General features: G+C 29.5%; 1 long non-coding RNA gene across 25 annotated transcripts; it reads left to right on the top strand.

The window, feature by feature from the left end:
• The first annotated feature begins 1,811 nt into the window (after positions 1-1,811).
• On the top strand, positions 1,812-9,254 carry LOC121790693. Of its 25 annotated transcripts, none has more exons than XR_006048389.1 (15): positions 1,813-2,155; positions 2,265-2,353; positions 2,567-2,659; positions 2,763-2,829; positions 3,222-3,374; positions 3,459-3,551; positions 3,832-3,890; positions 4,308-4,352; positions 5,009-5,080; positions 5,175-5,268; positions 6,111-6,183; positions 6,278-6,365; positions 7,209-7,280; positions 7,381-7,436; positions 8,300-9,254. It is a non-coding gene; the product is annotated as an uncharacterized LOC121790693 (long non-coding RNA). The 25 variants fall into 25 exon arrangements; XR_006048384.1 differs by having other exon boundaries at positions 8,278-9,254; XR_006048388.1 differs by having other exon boundaries at positions 7,381-7,462.
• The last annotated feature ends 2,778 nt before the right edge of the window (positions 9,255-12,032 follow it).

Raw genomic sequence — 12,032 nt, 5'->3', positions numbered from 1 at the left:
ATAATTTATTATTTGCTCTCTTTTTTGTTTTCTACTCCATATAATATTGGATATAATCTTTATTATGATTTCTTATTATGCTCATACATGAGATTATAAAGAAAATGTGATGATTTATTTTAATTTAAATATTTAAATTTTTTCTAAACTAATATTTTTTCTTATATGCATACATATTTAATGACATTCAAATAGTAAAAATATTTGAAGTAATAACACTAAAAAATAATAGTAGTATATGTTTATATAATTGAGTCGTTTATATACACATGTATAATAATTAACTAACATCTTTTTCCTTACTTTATTCACTTTTTTATTTTAATCTATTTACTTTTTTCTGTCTCTAACTTTATCACCTACATATTTAACCTATTGAACATCCATTTTTTAAAGTTGGTGTAAAAAAGAAGTATCTCAACTATGAACGAACGAAGGGTGTAACTGAAATAACATACGAAAAAAAATTGATTTAATTGTAAATCTTAAAGTCAGTTTATTTATTTATTGCATACCCAATATGAATTTTTTGTTCCACTATTATCTCCCCAGTGATGGAACAAGAAATCTAAATAAGTCGGTGCCAAATTTTTATATCAAGATAACAATAAATATTTACATATTTATCCTTCTAAAATGTTCATAATCTCCAAGACCATGTTTATCAGCAACTATCCAACCCAGCCCAACCTAATTCAACCTAACCATCCATTTTTTAAATATTTGATTAATTTCTATCTCCTACACATCATCTTCCACATTATCAATACTAGTTTTACCACCCGTGCTATGCACGGGTCATAAGAGTTTCAAATAAAGCATTATGGAAAGAGATTATAAACATTTTTATTTTGTGAGTTGAGTGGAGGAAGAATAAAGATGAAACATTTTGTATGAGTTGTGAATTTACCTCACACAAACATTTAAAAAATTACATTATACAAAAAAAGTCAAACAAATCAAAGCTGAAAACCCTAAAACATAATTCAAAGAAAACTTTTTTTAATCCACGAAATACATCAAAAAACATCGATACCACCAACACTATAAAGTTCAATCTAGCTATTTTACTGTCGAAAATCGCCAGAATCGATTATCTTCAAGGATATGCAAACCATACAATTCAGTAAGTTTCTAAATAAAGTGCATCATCCACAAACGACACCACCAACACCACTCAAGCTCTATTCATGCACTCACAAGATCTATTCAACAGTGAACCAGAAGAAAATAGAAAGGCTCTCAAAAACACATATTCTTCTTCGAGAATGTAAAAAAATTCATTTGTAGTTCTCTCAACACACTGTAATAATACATTTCATACTTAGCATACTATTTGATTATAGTACAATTTTAATACCATCAATTATAGGTGTAGTAACATAAAATAAAAAATAATAACAAAAAAGGACATGCGTAAATTAAATAGAATAAGATATACAAATAAAGAAAAATGTATTTCTAAATACAAAAAAATATTATTTGAACGAATAAATTCACTTTCATCAAAATTATTAGTATGTCTCACATTCCACTAACTCACTCCTGATCACATTTTATTACAAAACCAATATAAAAAGTGCGTCTCATATTCCACTTACTTTTCAACTCACTATTTTTACAATTCTTAAAACTCATGTTCACACAAAATGCCACTCCTATTGTGGGATAGAAGGAATATTAAATTATGGAACTAAATTTAGAAAAAAATCAAGAAATAATCAACGAATTTTTACTTGATTTAGTATGGAATAATAAAAGTAAAGAAATAAAATTTAAAAGTCCATTTTAAAATTAGAAATAAGAAAAAATAAAAAGTAGTGGGTGACTTCTCGGTTATTGCAGCTCAATCTCTAACCATCTCTATCTTTCTTCATTTACGGTGGCCACCTTCAAGCCGGGATACAACCACCGTATTCCAGACGTCGCCGCTGCCCATTTCTCATTTCTTGTTCAGCCTCGTCATCTCTCCCTGCGTGGATGAGATGCCGGTGGATCTGATCGTCGAGGCTCTTCAGATCTATCTGATCCGCCCTCACGAATCCGCCACCGGTGTGGACGTTCCCTCCACCATTTCTCCGGAAAGCGCAGATGCAACGTCAGTGGAGCTTACGGTGGGAACGCGCAATAAGCGACGACCTTCAACAACGAAAAGGTAATCGGAATCCCTTTCAAAACTCTAGAGAAATTATTTTTTCGACAGGATTCTAAAAAATTGGTCAAAACCCTAACAGATCTGAGGCAAAAATTCTCTTCCTCGTCAGATTTTTGGCAAATGTCCCAAAACATTGAGAAAACGGTTGAGAAATCGAAGGGAGTCGTGCAGCTATTCAAATTTCTAAAAATGAAAAAGGTAAAGATATCTTCACCGCAGACATGTACTCTGTTGTTGTTTTCTTTGCATGTTTAAATATTCAATTTAATCGCTGCAAAGATGGAAAAAAAACGAATCTGTGACTATCTAGTGGCAAAATTAACTTAATCAACTGCTATTGAACAGATGTGCAAAAATATTAACATATAGCATTCTTCCTAATCTGACTTGATAGTACTTCGTTTTCACCAGGAAATGCCATGATTAACAGTTCAAAATCAAAGTCAAAGCTTAAATGGGCGAGAGAAAGAAGCATGCCAAGAAGTTCATCCGATAAGCGTATAAGTACTATACTTACAAAACTGAAATTATTGAAACACAATTTTATGCCTATAATGTCTAATATATTTATATTACTGCTAATGATTAATTTCAAATGGCCGAACAGAACATGTACGAAAAAGTTTGAAAGGAACAGCTAGAGATGCTGAGGACAACAGTAACACGATTGTAAGGTATATTTTGTATCTGAACTTGAAAGAGTTAACTGTTCTGATGCACAACTCTTAAGTATTAAAGATTTCATTAACTTCTTCAATGCTTCAGGACAAAAATTTAAATCCAGAATCAGATAATCAAATAATATGTAGCTTAAAAAGAATAAAATTAAAGAAAATAGTGAGCCGTGCATTAGGAAAAAGGTACAATTTCTTCACTGTAGGAATACATATGGGAATGTTCATGGCTTTGTCGGGTTTAGGGGTACTAAACCTAATAGATTTTCGCTTGCTCCTTGATTTTGGAAAAATAATCATGTTTGTTCTTTCATTGTGCCTAGCTCAAAAATCAAGCAGGCATCTTTTTGGTTTGCAACTTAAATATGTAACTGGGGTAAATCTGTTTGTAGCAAAGCGAGCCAATAAGTCCGGATAGTCCTATTGATGGGACTCCTAGACCTGCATTTCATTCGTCCTGCAAAGTTTTTACTGCTTCTGATACCAGCACACATGGTGGATTTTCTGTCTTTCATAAACATGCAAATGAGTGTCTTCCCCCATTGGTAACTATTTATCTGCTTCCTTTAGCTATATACAAATGTACACTAGTTTCCTATATTTGCTGACAATGATTGATCTCCTATCAGAATACGAGCCAACAGATTCTGAGCTTCCGACACAGGAATTGATTGCTAGGGATACACATGGAAATGAATGGCAATTCAAACATATATTTAGAGGTGAGATACTGTGTTTGTTTTCTAGTAATTGTTTACTTTTGGTGTCACTGATGTTGTATTGTTGTTTTGAGACTATATAAAGAAATCTATTCACCTGGGCCTTGTAGTTGGCATGGAAATAGTAGCTCTCCGGGCATGATACTAATAAATAGTAATTATAGATGTTATATATTAGGTAAATCTGAGCTTCATTAGTAATAAATCTGAGAAATTCATTTGCAAAATCATTCCCACAATATCAATTCCCATTAATATTAAAGTTTACTCTCATATTTTGCAGAGGAAGAGAATGGGGTTTTAAGAGTACAAACCGACTAAAATTGGTGTTGTGCATTAAAGGTAATTTTGTAATTACTTACACTTAGAATAGTAACTTAATATGTAATTACTAAAATTGGTGCTGTGCATTAAAGGTAATTGCTAATATCTGTGATAATGTGATTTGGTGTCAATACGGATGTATCTGTTTTAAGCATGCATCAAATTCTGAAAAATAAGAATTAATTTGCACGAATCATGTGCTTTTTAAATGCATTCATGCAAGCTTGCAATATATATGACCATGCTAGACTGATCTTTAGAAGTTTGTGGTTTGGTCCCAAAATAGATAATATTCTTAACTATTGATTAAAATAATAAACTGCAATTGATATTTTAAAAGAAAATATACTATAATCTGATTTTTATCAACACCGTAATTTGTATGTTCAAATATTTTTTTAATTAACATATAAACTTTACTGTCATATTCTGCAGTGTTTTCTGAGTGCAAAAGGACTAAATTAATGCTGTGAAGTCAAGGTAACTATTAAATTACCTAATGTGTATGCCACACTTTGCTAATAACTGTGATAACGTTGTCATTTTGGTGTCAATATTGCTGTTTGTAGAAAGCATAAGCAAATTCTGAAAACAAATATTTTGCTTTGCATGATTCATGTGGTGTCAATGACTGTTTGTAGAAAGCATAAGCAAATTCTGAGAACAAATAATTTACTTTGCCTGATTCATGTGCTGTTGAATACAATGATGCATGCTTGGAATATCTATGAGCCTATATTTGTGAACCAATTTTCTTGCATGCATTCTTTGGAAGAGAAGTTTGAATTCTGGTGCCCTATAAACAAAAAATTAGTAAATAGAAACATATATATTATATAAAACTTTCTATATTTCATGTATTCTGTTTTGGTAAACATACCAGCCTATCATGGAATACTACTTCCAAAGTGCTATCATTATTGTCTCCAGAATTGTATTCATAAAACACGGATGCAACCGACCTTGATGGTAGAGTTGTAACTTTAAGTAGAAGATTGTCCTGCAACTAATGCATGGTGCCATTGTTTGAGATACAATGCTTTCTGCTATTGAAAAAGAAATATTCAAAAATCAGTGACTAATTTAAACTTTAAAGAATGTATGCAGTATTTAAACTAACAACCTATTTTGTGCAGTAAATGATCCCAATATATTGCAAATAGAAGTGGCAAAAAAGGCAAATCATTGAACAGAAATTGTAAAATGAGGTCAGTGCCTTTTTATGAGAATCAACAGATCACTTAAATTGAATACGACTGTGTATTAAGTTCAGAAACAGGAACAAATAATTTCATTCATTAGTTGCAGGAACTTCGTGATCCAAAATATGAATGAGAGATGGCACTCAAGATTTCACAGATGAGGTGCATCACAGCAATGACAAATACAAATACAGGTTAGAAAACTACCTTCATAGGGTGGTGCTAAGTAGTTATGGAAACTTTTAAAAACATAAGTAACATTAAGACAATATGAAACTAAAATAGAAAAAAATAGTGATAAAGCAGAAATAGCATAAATTGAAAGAAATACAGTAAGAATAAAGACTGCAGATTCATAGAAGAATAGATAAACAATAAATGAGCAGTGATTTAAATGAGAATAGATGAATTAAGAAGAAGAAAGGTTCTGAACTGTTTCTGATGATGATTCTGCTGAATGATTTTGGTTGAGAGAATTTAGTGAGTCACTAAGGAGTGAGTGGCAGGGGTATTTATAGTGCTCACCTCTTCAACATGCTTGTTGGAAAATTATGCATGTTCCCAAAAAAACATAATCATGAGAGACCTTCCGCATAACAACTATTTTCTATTTATAAAAAATATCTGATAATAATATTCAGACTTAAAATACTTTAACAACTTGCATGCCAAGTATTAATACAAAGTCTTTTACACTTATATTCATATTAGTATTATTATTAATTAATATTAATACGAATATAAAATTAATATTAATATGAATATAAGTTAAATATTATAGATTCATGTCTCATACATTAATATTAATATTAATATTGATATGAATATAAGTTAAATATTACAGATTCATTTCTCATAAATTCGGCCTATTTAATTTCATAAGTTTGCAACCATATAAGGTCATTTAAGAAATATTCATGCCATTGTTTGAGATACAATGCTTTCTGCTATTGAAAAGAAATATTCAAAAATCAGTGACTAATTTAAACTTTAAAGAATGTATGCAGTATTTAAACTAACAACCTATTTTGTGCAGTAAATGATCCCAATATATTGCAAATAGAAGTGGCAAAAAAAGGCAAATCATTGAACAGAAATTGTAAAATGAGGTCAGTGCCTTTTTATGAGAATCAACAGATCACTTAAATTGAATACGACTGTGTATTAAGTTCAGAAACAGGAACAAATAATTTCATTCATTAGTTGCAGGAACTTCGTGATCCAAAATATGAATGAGAGATGGCACTCAAGATTTCACAGATGAGGTGCATCACAGCAATGACAAATACAAGTTAGAAAACTACCTTCATAGGGTGGTGCTAAGTAGTTATGGAAACTTTTAAAAACATAAGTAACATTAAGACAATATGAAACTAAAATAGAAAAAAATAGTGATAAAGCAGAAATAGCATAAACTGAAAGAAATACAGTAAGAATAAAGACTGCAGATTCATAGAAGAATAGATAAACAATAAATGAGCAGTGATTTAAATGAGAATAGATGAATTAAGAAGAAGAAAGGTTCTGAACTATTTCTGATGATGATTCTGCTGAATGATTTTGGTTGAGAGAATTTAGTGAGTCACTGAAGGAGTGAGTGGCAGGGGTATTTATAGTGCTCACCTCTTCAACATGCTTGTTGGAAAATTATGCATGTTCCCAAAAAAACATAATCATGAGAGACCTTCCGCATAACAACTATTTTCTATTTATAAAAAATATCTAATAATAATATTCAGACTTAAAATACTTTAACAACTTGCATGCCAAGTATTAATACAAAGTCTTTTACACTTATATTCATATTAGTATTATTATTAATTAATATTAATACGAATATAAAATTAATATTAATATGAATATAAGTTAAATATTATAGATTCATGTCTCATACATTAATATTAATATTAATATTGATATGAATATAAGTTAAATATTACAGATTCATTTCTCATAAATTCGGCCTATTTAATTTCATAAGTTTGCAACCATATAAGGTCATTTAAGAAATATTCATGCCATTGTTTGAGATACAATGCTTTCTGCTATTGAAAAGAAATATTCAAAAATCAGTGACTAATTTAAACTTTAAAGAATGTATGCAGTATTTAAACTAACAACCTATTTTGTGCAGTAAATGATCCCAATATATTGCAAATAGAAGTGGCAAAAAAGGCAAATCATTGAACAGAAATTGTAAAATGAGGTCAGTGCCTTTTTATGAGAATCAACAGATCACTTAAATTGAATACGATTGTGTATTAAGTTCAGAAACAGGAACAAATAATTTCATTCATTAGTTGCAGGAACTTCGTGATCCAAAATATGAATCAGAGATGGCACTCAAGATTTCACAGATGAGGTGCATCACAGCAATGACAAATACAAGTTAGAAAACTACCTTCATAGGGTGGTGCTAAGTAGTTATGGAAACTTTTAAAAACATAAGTAACATTAAGACAATATGAAACTAAAATAGAAAAAAATAGTGATAAAGCAGAAATAGCATAAACTGAAAGAAATACAGTAAGAATAAAGACTGCAGATTCATAGAAGAATAGATAAACAATAAATGAGCAGTGATTTAAATGAGAATAGATGAATTAAGAAGAAGAAAGGTTCTGAACTATTTCTGATGATGATTCTGCTGAATGATTTTGGTTGAGAGAATTTAGTGAGTCATTGAAGGAGTGAGTGGCAGGGGTATTTATAGTGCTCACCTCTTCAACATGCTTGTTGGAAAATTATGCATGTTCCCAAAAAAACATAATCATGAGAGACCTTCCGCATAACAACTATTTTCTATTTATAAAAAATATCTGATAATAATATTCAGACTTAAAATACTTTAACAACTTGCATGCCAAGTATTAATACAAAGTCTTTTACACTTATATTCATATTAGTATTATTATTAATTAATATTAATACGAATATAAAATTAAATTAATATGAATATAAGTTAAATATTATAGATTCATGTCTCATACATTAATATTAATATTAATATTGATATGAATATAAGTTAAATATTACAGATTCATTTCTCATAAATTCGGCCTATTTAATTTCATAAGTTTGCAACCATATAAGGTCATTTAAGGCCCAATTCATTTCAGCAATTATTAACTTCACTTGTACTATTATATATAGGTGACTTATTGAGTTAAAAAAAACACCTAACCCTAAAAATATAATAGCAGCCTCTCACTCTCAACTCTTCAGAAAAAGGAAAGAGAAGGAAAAGAAAAGCGGCCTCTCTCTCTTCACTCTGCAATCATTATAAAGAGAAGATAACATTGCAAGCATGGGCGGCTACAATACCTACTCCTACTCCTACTCCTACTCTACTGAATCAAGACATCACCATATAAAAAAAAAGGTATGTAATTCTTTCTTTTCGAGCTATGTCCTGTATCTATATTTGACAACATAGTCATATCTAACTTACATTAGCATAATGTTGATGAGGTATTAGAGATTATTAGAGTCAGATTTCAAATACAATTACTACTCTTTGCAAATATTAATTCTAGAATGCTTTGCAAATCCTATCATCTATTTATTTAATAGGGTGTATTATGTCTCCAATTTTCTTTACACAAACGAATACAGTGCTTAGTTTTTAAAATATATATACTACTTGATAGGTTTTTCATTTAATATGGTATCTGTTCATTTACAACAGATTTATAAATTTATATTCTGTCCCACTCTCTCTCTCTCTCTCTCTCTCTCTCTCTTATTTTTCATGTTCTAAAATTTTAATTTCATTCTCTCTTTCTTTTTCTTTTTCTTTTTCTTTTTCTTTTTCTTTTTTATCATGTTCTAAAATTGTGACTATATTCTCTCAGTCTGGATTTCTCTGATGCTGCTTCATTGATAATTCTAAATATAGGTTTTAAATATTAAAACTAACATATTATTTAACCTTGTTCAAGGATAAATTGAATTGGAAATAGATAATTGCTATTGCCTTGCAGGAAATATTTTTGTACATTTAATAGTTTGTCACCCTCCGTCTTTGTGTGAAGATTTTTGTACATTTAATAGTTTGTCACCCTCCGTCTTTGTGCGTCTCTTGGCATATCTCTCCCTGTATGTCTCATGTTTCATGATCTAAAATTATGATTTTATTCTCATTTTTCACATGAATGAAATTGTGATTTTATTCCCTGCCTCTATGATATCATAGGTACAATTTCATTCATAATTTCAAACCTATACATTATAGGTTTTAAGTATGAGTACTAACATATTATTAATACTTTTTCAGGGATTGAGAAGATAATCTAGAAGAATAATATATATATATATATATATATATATATATATATATATATATATATTGTGTAATATAATAGTATTTTCGTACAAAAGCCTATGCAAGTATAAAACACATAGGCTGCACCCTACCCCACACAATTCTCGATACATACAAAGAAAACTGATATAAGATTTTAATCAACAGGATTTATGACATTTAACACAAAATTGATACAAAAAACATAAAAATACAGCTGTTATAATGCCCAGTTTCCCGCCAAAAAGGGCTAAACTGGCATTTATAAAAGTTCCCAAAAAACTCTCACTTTAGATATTGATAGACTAGTATCAACCTCGTGTGTTGCACGACTCATTGATTTTTCATCATATTAACTTTATATTGTGTAATAATTTTATGAAAAGATAAACAACTCCAAGTTAGGTATGGAAAAATTAGAAAACTTGTTATAGGTATCATATATTTACTTAATGCAAAGAGAAAACAGAAAAATCCAATTAGAAAATTTTACACAAATTTCTTGAAATTCTCTATCCTTGTTTCTTACTTATGGAGTCATGCCAATTTTAACCATTTACACCATTTGCATTCTTGTATCTTGAAGATTTTTTGCTAGTAGTTGGTTTTATTGGATGCCGCTATCATCCCGTTGTTAACGTCAACATCAACATCTTCCATCCCTGCCTCACTCACTCTTTATTTTAGTCACAATGGCCCATATACTTCCTATTGCACTGGTCTTTTGATGACTCAGAAGTATTGTTAGGATGTCAATCATCGAGAAAGGTAAATTCCATACGTCATTTTTTTCTGGTAAGATCACATATTAGGACCATAATAATCACACAAAAAGAGTGCTTAAAATAGATAAATAATTACAATTTTTTTATATAGAAAATTCAGTGATGCAACATAGAGAATGCAATGAGGAAGCAAAAATTATAAGCTAGAAATGATACCATAACATACCTTTGGATATTTAATTAATAACCACCCGACAACACCATTATATATTTATTTGTATACTTTTATTTTTTAATAATATTATTATCACATGAAATATTTCTTATTCCACAATATAATTATTAAAAAAACCACAATAAATGAGAAACTAAAACTTATAACAACAAATAAATAGAAAACATAAATTACAATATTTGTAGAGGATAAAATATGAGATTTTTTATTTTACCAAAGAAGGATTATATGAGAAGAAAAGATGGGATTTTTTTGTGCAAAACAATATGAAATGTGGTTTCTATTCATACAGGATGAAAAAATATGAATTTTGGTATAATTTTTTAATACAATATATTTGAAATATATAAACTTTTAAAAAGAAATTATCAACCATTGAGAATGTGTCATTTGACATAATCTAATTGGCAGAATCATTAAATAAGTTGACCAACCAAGTGGTAGGTGGTTGCCTCCAAACCGACCGAGCTCAAGGAGAGAGACAAATCCTTGCAATCAACTTTTTTTTAATACATAATGAGGTGACGGTCGACCCTCCTCAACCGATAAACATGGTCCCATGTTTATCGGTTGGATATAGATGACCGCCACATCATATGTTAACTTAAAAAAAAAATTGAAACCTACGGTCTCTCTCCCTCTTCGATCTTGGTCCCTTTGAGGGCAACCACATACCACCTGGTCTTCATCCATATTACATCCGCCAATTAGATTGGTTGATAAATATTTTGTTCTAAATTAAAATATCTTTTATATATCATATCCTAAATTATAAGATTTTATAAGTTTTCATCATCTATAAATAGTGACCACATTTGCTATAGTTTTGCATAAAAAAATATCATCTTTTCTCCTCCTAATCCTTCTTTGATACAATTTCATGGAGTATTTTTTAGTTTCCTTTACTATAGTTCTGCACCAATTATTTATTTTTAATTTGGTATTTTAATTATTGTCATTTACATTTTTATTTATTTATTTTTATAATTTTAGTTTGTCATTTATTGTGTTTTTTTATAAACCGACTGAGCTCAAGGAGAGAGACAAATACTTGCAATCAACTTTTTTTTAATACATAATGAGGTGGCGGTCGACCCTCCTCAACCGATAAACATGGTCCCATGTTTATCGGTTGGATATAGATGACCGCCACATCATATGTTAACTTAAAAAAAAAATTGAAACCTACGGTCTCTCTCCCTCTTCGATCTTGGTCCCTTTGAGGGCAACCACATACCACATGGTCTTCATCCATATTACATCCGCCAATTAGATTGGTTGATAATATTTTGTTCTAAATTAAAATATCTTTTATATATCATATCCAAAAATTATATCAGATTTTATAAGTTTTCATCATCTATAAATAGTGACCACATTTGCTATAGTTTTGCATAAAAAAATATCATCTTTTCTCCTCCTAATCCTTCTTTGATACAATTTCATGGAGTATTTTTTAGTTTCCTTTACTATAGTTCTGCACCAATTATTTATTTTTAATTTGGTATTTTAATTATTGTCATTTACATTTTTATTTATTTATTTTTATAATTTTAGTTTGTCATTTATTGTGTTTTTTTATAAATTTTATTGTCCAATAATAAATAATTTATCTATTAATATTATTATTACAAAATAATATAAAATGGTGTGGTTGAGTGGTCATTGATAAAAACATAAAAAAATGTATGGTTG

This window comes from Salvia splendens, unplaced genomic scaffold (assembly GCF_004379255.2).
Source record: "Salvia splendens isolate huo1 unplaced genomic scaffold, SspV2 ctg588, whole genome shotgun sequence".
Lineage (NCBI taxonomy): Eukaryota > Viridiplantae > Streptophyta > Magnoliopsida > Lamiales > Lamiaceae > Salvia > Salvia splendens.
The sequence above is the reverse complement of the archived record's forward strand: the minus strand, read 5'-3'. Positions and strand labels throughout refer to the sequence as shown.